Source organism: Halichoerus grypus, chromosome 1 (assembly GCF_964656455.1).
Source record: "Halichoerus grypus chromosome 1, mHalGry1.hap1.1, whole genome shotgun sequence".
Lineage (NCBI taxonomy): Eukaryota > Metazoa > Chordata > Mammalia > Carnivora > Phocidae > Halichoerus > Halichoerus grypus.
This window is the reverse complement of record NC_135712.1, coordinates 85,257,196-85,263,977: the sequence shown is the minus strand read 5'-3', so window position 1 is coordinate 85,263,977 and position 6,782 is coordinate 85,257,196.

Below are 6,782 nucleotides of genomic sequence, written 5' to 3'. Positions count from 1 at the left end.
CTGCATGTGTCAGACACTGCACTAGGAACTTATATTTGGAAATTTTCGTCACTGCTTTGAGCCCTATCTCTAAAAGAAATGATAATCTTCGTCCCCTGGTAATGTTGTAAAAATTACTGGGACAATGTAAAGTGCCTACTACACTAGTAAATAATAGGTGATGAAGACTTCTCTCTGCAAGATTGAAATGGTCCACTCCTTTTCCAAGAAAATTACTAAATATCCCATACTGTCTCTGCTTCAAGCCTATTGACTTCAAAGAGTAATGGAGTTTCAGGTAGACTAGAGCCAATGGGCAATGTTTTTGACACTACTTCCAAACCATGGAAAAAGTCCAAATTCTACAATGTAAATTAAGCATACTATTCTCACTAGAAAAAAATACACTGCTGGAGATCAAAAAAGAGTTTGCAGTAATTCCTGGGCTCAATCTCTTATGTCACTATTTCTCAAATTTCAGTCCTTGATTTTAACTGTTTCTATTTTGCCTCCATGTATGATATATACTTAATATTCTCTTTAAATTGACCTTTTTAAACTTTAAGTTTGAAAAAAGAAATGTTATATCATGACTATGAATAGAAAATGAGGCCCTTGTCATAATTAAAAAGTAATCACAGATATAACTATTATGTTCCACCTAGATTCTGTTGCCCACCCAAAGCTCTGAGCCTAAGGCCTGGCTCTCCTTTTGTTGAAAATGGAGAATTTTAAAAGGAAATTAGTGGCGTTAAAACATACCAGTACCAAATGGAGGCTTTTCTTGATGTAATCAAATGGAGAATTGAAAAAGCAGTAACTTAGTCATGATGTGATGAATTATATCCTCCAGGTACATGCCCACATCTTTTTTTAAAATATATTTTATTATTTTTATTGAAGAATAATTGACATGCAATATTGTATTAGTTTCAGGTGTATAGCACAGTAGTTCAGTTTTTATATACATTATGAAATGGTCACTGCAATAAGTCTAGTTATCTGTCACCATTTAAAGCAGTTACAATATTATTGACTATATTCCCTATGCTGTACATTATAACCCTGTGTCTTATTACAACTGTTAGTACTTTTTAATCCCCTTCACCTATTTCGTCCACTACCCCCCCCAACAACACCCTTTTCTTGCAACCATCAGTTTGTTCTCTGTATCTGTGAGTTGGTTTCTGTTTTGTTTGTTTTGTTTTTTAGATTCCACATATAAGCAAAGTCATGCTATTTCTCTTTTTCTGTCTGACTTACTTCATTTAGCATATACCCTCTAGGTCTGTCCATGTTGTCACAAATGGCAAGAATTCATTCTTTTGTTATGGCTGAGTAATATTTCATTATATATAAATGTCACATCTGCCTTATCCATTCATCCATGGATGGACATTTAGGTTGCTTCCATATCTTGGCTATTGTAAATGATGCTGTGATGAACATAGTAATGCATATATCTTTTCAAATTAGTGTTTTTCATTTTCTTTGGATAAATACCTAGAAGTGGAATTGCTGGATTGTATGGCAGTTCTACATATGCCCACTTTTGCAAATTTTTATATTTCATTAGGATGGCAGTACTATTGACATTGGGAAATATGTAAATAAATATCTCTAACGTATCAATTAAAATTAATCTTAAGTCACATTTTGACTTGTTTTAAGTTACATATTAATTGCTAAAGCATATCACTTAGCATCACATTTAGTTAATTAGCCAAAAGCATAAGTTGTTCAGCACTGTACATCAGAATCCAACCACAGAGTTGCTTTTTGGAAAACATTTGAACAGAACCTACCTAGAGCCATGATCTCTTTTCTATTTTTAGCCTAATCACATATATAGGAATTTATCTTAAGGAAATAATCCACAAAAATGAAAAAGTTATATAAACTCCTAATTATATATATATATATAATGTTATACATATATATAGTATTATATTGTATATAATGTATATTGTATATAATGCTATATATATTATATATAATGTAATGCTATATTATATATAATGTTATATATAATATATGTATAATATAGTGGAATATAGTTATATATATGTAATAGTGGGAAAACATAATCAATACATACTTAATAGGAGAATGTTAATTTACTACCATCACTTGATGGAATATAATGTAGCAATTAACGATTATAAAAACTGTGGCAATGAGGGGTAACACCTATGTTAGTTAAAATACAGGTACCAAAGCTATTACAAAACCCAAAATATATCACAAGTGCGATGGAAGTTTACTTATCTGTCTTTGTAGAGTGTCAGCTGGTATGGTGGCTCTCCTCCATGAAATTCCCAGGATGCTCGGCTCCTTCTGTCTTGTTGCTCTGTCATTCTACACATGCAGCTTCCACTGCGTGGTTCAAGATGACTGATCTAGCCTCAGCTGTCATCACTAAATCCTAGCCAATGGGAAGAGGGAAATAGAAAAGGGAAATAGAAATGCTCTTTCCCTCTAAAACATATGCCTGGAAATCACATGTCACTTCTGTTCCCACATCGCTGGACAGGACTTAGTCACATGATTATAACCAGCTAAAAATTTTGGAGAATGGATGTTGAAGGGAAACTAGAGTTTCTGCCAATCTTCTACGTTTTTTTTTCTTTTCAATCTTCTATAATGTTAAGTGAAAATAGGATGGAAAAGTAACTGCATGCTAAACAGTAATTAATGCAGTGGAGAAGTCAGGCAACAATTTGACCCGATGAGCAAAATTAGCATCACACACACAAAAGTTAACCTCAGATATGAGGGACATAGGGATGTACCCTGAGAAGAACATGACCCAGGCAGTATGCCAACCATGAATATATAACCTCAGTGTAATTCAATCAAATTGCAAGGAAAGATAAGCCAAACAAAAATGGTAAGTACTCCATTTTTAAAAAAAATCTGAAGTGTATTTATTAAAAATATGAATGTCATAAAAGACAAGGAAAGGCTGTGGAAATCTTCCACATAAAAAGGGGATGAAGAGACATGCAAGTAAATGCAATACTCGATACTGCACTGCACTACAGCGAGAGGAAATGTTATAAAGGATATTGTCAGACCAATTGGCAAAATCGGAGTATGGAAGATGGATCAGATGAAAGTATTACAACAGTGAATGTAGGAAGTTGGTAACACTCTGTGGTTGTATGAGGGACTATCCCCATTCTTAGGAAATAGACATATTTAGAAGTAGAAAGTAGAAATATTTAGGGTAAAGGTGATGTATGTGATATGTGTGTGACTTACCTCAAGTGGTTCAGAAAAAATATTTATATTTATCGATGTGTATATATACATACACATGTGTATACATACATGTGCATCTAAGTGTGTATATGAATATATGTATGTATATGATATGAATGTATGTACACATATATACATGTATTGTGTCTGTGTGTATCTATCTCTACAGATTTAGATCTCTGTGTGTGTGTGTGTTATGAGCTGAATTGTGTCCCCCGCAATTCATGTTGAAGTCCTAACTCCCAGTACCTCAGACTATGACTGTATTTGAAGGTAGGGTCTTTAAATAGGTAATTAAGTTAAAATGAGTTCATGGGGTAGGCCCTAATCCAACATGACTGGTCTTCTAAGAGGAGCGGAATAGAACACACACATGTACAGAGGGAAGATCATGGAAAGATGCAGGGAAGTGATGGCCATCTACAAGCCAAGGAGGGAGGCCTCAGGAGAAACCAACCCTGCTGACACCTTGATCTTGGACTGCTGGCCTTCTCAGTTGTGAGAAAATAATTTTCTGTTGTTTCAGCCCCCCCAATCTATGTACTTTGTTCTGGCAGCCCTTGTGGACTAATGCAATATATTTGTATATCTTTGTATCTATGTGTGTGTGTGTGTGTGTACGTGTATACTCATGTATACACCCTTATATACACAAAGGAATGAGACAAAATTCAAGCAAATGAAGTATAAGGATTATAGATAATCTGGGTAAAGAGTATGAGTATGTGAGTGTTCCTTGTACTATTTTATTATACAACTTTATTATTACTTTTAAAAGTTTTAAAAATAATGTATAAAAAATAAGTATATGTCCACCATAATTGCATATGTGAACAAAACTAAAAGTGAAAAAAAAGATAAAATGGTTGACTTAAGGTGGAGGAATTATTTTCCCCTCAAATATCCAACTTCTTGTGATGCTATTTACTGTTTTTCACATTTCTTTTTCAATGAATTAGAAGTAGCTACCCCTTCTTGGGGCACCTGGGTGGCTCAGTCGTTAAGCGTCTGCCTTCGGCTCAGGTCATGATCCCAGGGTCCTGGGATTGAGCCCCGCATCGGGCTCCCTGCTCAGCGGGAAGCCTGCTTCTCCCTCTCCCACTCCCCCTGCTTGTGTTCCCTCTCTTGCTGTGTCTCTCTCTGTCAAATAAATAAATAAAAAATCTTAAAAAAAAAAAAAAAGTAGCTACCCCTTCTTGAGTCCAGTACATAGCAAACACTAATTAAGCACTTTGTCTGTTTAATCCTGTTTATTTCTTACAATAATGTTGCAGCGTAGATTTGACTATTCTCTCTTAAATAAGAAAACTGAAGCGCAGAAAGTTTAAATAAAGTAAGTAGCCTAAGGTTGAGTCAAATAAAAGTTGTACCAGATTTTCAAAAGGAATTAAAAATAAATAAATAAAAGCACACCAGTTTCAGAGGGGAAGTGACAGGATTCGGCTTTGGTACATTGCAAAGTGGCTTTCATTTAACATATCTGTTTCTAAGTGTCCAGTCTCCTCCTTTCCCTTGGATGTGCAAAACTTATTTAACAATCTGCTATTTTTGGACAACTATATTGCTTCTAATATCATAATTAAATTTTTCCATGCCCTTTTTTTTTTTTTTAAGAGAGAGAGCATGAGCAGGGCAGGGGTGTGGTGTGGAGGGGCAGAAGGAGAGAATTCTAAAACAGGCTCTGCCCCGACTTGGAGCTCAATATCATGATCCCTAGATCAGGACCTGAGCAGAGTCAGATGCTTAACCAACTGCACCACTCAGGTGCCCCTCTTTCCATGCATTAAAGAATTGATTCTTTAGAATAAACTCCCAGAAGGGAGATTTTAGCAAATGAGTAAGTTTTCAGGCTTTTGGTACGTTTCAAAGTTGCCCTCCTGTTCATGTTGGACCAATTCACACTCCCATAGGCCTCATAAGAGGGCATCAATTTTCTTAACTTCCAAATCTATTGTCAGCCTGATGGTACGATTTTGTGACAGATAGTTCCTTTCGACACTGTAATTCTCAACATACTCTTTCCCATTCAGCACAGACCTTATACCTTAGCTCAGCATTCCAGATCTTGGCATCTGACACTGTTTACTAAATTGTTTGATGTCCTCATTGAATTGCAATAAAAGATGATTAATACCAACAAAACACATTTCTTCAGAAGGTAGTCTTCTGTTCCCGGCCGGTATTTAAAAATCTGTTTTCCATTTCTTTGAACATGATAACCAGAGTTATGTTATAGTCTGTGTTTGAGAATTCAAGTACCTGAAGTCTTGCAGGTATATCTTTGTGTATTGGTTGTTTCAGCTGACGTCACTAATCACGCTTTTTCTTGTGTGCCTGATGTTTTTTTTACTGTGAGCTTTGGATTTCCCTTGCATTTACTTCTGCCACCCGTTGCCGGTCCAAATCATGTTGAAGATGAAATGTGAAGTAGGAGCAGGCACTGAAATCCCTGAGATGGAGATGTAAGAAGGGAAATTGCTTTACTTTAAAGAAAAAACAATTTTATTATTTATTTAGAGAGCGCGCGAGGGGAGGGGCAGAGGGAGAGGGAGAGAATCTCAAGCAGACTGCACTGAGTGCGGAGCCCCACATGGGGCCCGATCCCATGACCTCAAGATCACGACCCCAGCCAAAATCAAGAGTTAGATGCTTAACTGACTGAGCCACCCAGGTGCTCCAAGAAGGGAAATTCCTAAGAAATAAAGGAAGAACCTAAGCCAATGATAAAAAGGACATACTATGTTCTAGGAAGTAATGGAAAAATAGATGCTAAAAAAAATATCCTGATTCAGTGATAGCATTTAGGGCTTAAAAATGAAGGAAATAGGGAGAGGTTGGAAAAAGGGCACCCTCAGCTATAAGATGAATAAAGACAGGATCTAGTGTATAACGTGGTGACTGTAGTTGATAACACTGTATTGTACTTCAAAAAATTAAAAAAAAATAAAATGCGGGTAGGGGAAATCTCCAGGTAAAAAAATCAGATCATTTATAAGGTAGAAAAACCAAACTTGCTTCAGGTGTCACATGTTTTCATTTTTAAAAAAATTATTTCTGACTAGCCATTCCATCCACCTTTTAATCTATAGACATACAGAGAGAGCTAGAGTGAAGTTCACGTATTATAAACAACGGTAGTTCGGAGTGAAAGAATTTGGGATGATTTGTGTGTTTTACTTCCGGTTTTGTCTCAGTGTTTTCATATTGTTTCTGTTGTTAGGACTGTAATGGTGGAAAAAAGATGTAAGAATCATTCAAGGTAGGGTTTTCTGAGGATTAAATGGTATAACACATATGTAGCCCCTGGTGCAGCAGGAGCTCAATACGTTACCACTCTTTTCCTATTTCTCTACCTCTCTTTTCTTTCCCCCTTTCCTCCTCCTCCTCATCCTTTTATTGTCCTTTACCTTCTTCTTCTCTTGACAGTCTCATAGGGCAAACTTCTCGAGAAATATTCATATATTTAAGCTGTTCTTGCAAACTGCTTAATTTGATGGGGCTGTCAACGTGACATTGAAAATGATTCAACACAGTTTATA